Source organism: Crocuta crocuta, unplaced genomic scaffold (assembly GCF_008692635.1).
Source record: "Crocuta crocuta isolate KB4526 unplaced genomic scaffold, BGI_CrCroc_1.0 scaffold27, whole genome shotgun sequence".
NCBI lineage: Eukaryota > Metazoa > Chordata > Mammalia > Carnivora > Hyaenidae > Crocuta > Crocuta crocuta.
This window is the reverse complement of record NW_027532250.1, coordinates 2,445,682-2,446,028: the sequence shown is the minus strand read 5'-3', so window position 1 is coordinate 2,446,028 and position 347 is coordinate 2,445,682. Positions and strand designations below refer to the sequence as shown.

General features: G+C 60.5%; 1 protein-coding gene across 1 annotated transcript in view; it reads right to left on the bottom strand.

Moving 5' to 3' along the window:
- The window catches only part of CBLN4 (cerebellin 4 precursor), a 103,666-nt gene that overhangs the window by 6,730 nt on the left and 96,589 nt on the right, over positions 1–347 (bottom strand). The gene's annotated exons all lie outside the window — the stretch shown is intronic.

Here is a 347-nt window from a genome sequence, read left to right as displayed (position 1 = left end):
CGCCGCTGGAATCGGAGCTGCGGGCGCGGCGGCGGCGGCGCGCACACTTCCCCCGATTCTGTGGTTTGAAGTCAAAGTCTCCGCTCGCGCTCTCTCGCAGGCTCTGTTACCTTTGTCCTTTAAGGAGCTCATGCAGAACCCCCTACCCCACCCTCCTCCGCGCGAGAATCAGCCCTGCCCGGGGCCCCTGCACCCGCCCCGGCTCCTGGGCATCTAAAAGTCACCAAACCCCCACATTCAACACCTCAAAGAGGAAAACGGTAATCAATTCTCTCCCCAAACCCAAGCACCCCCAGGTGGACGACGGAGAAGCAAAAACAAAGGAGGCTCCAAAACCAACAAGGCTG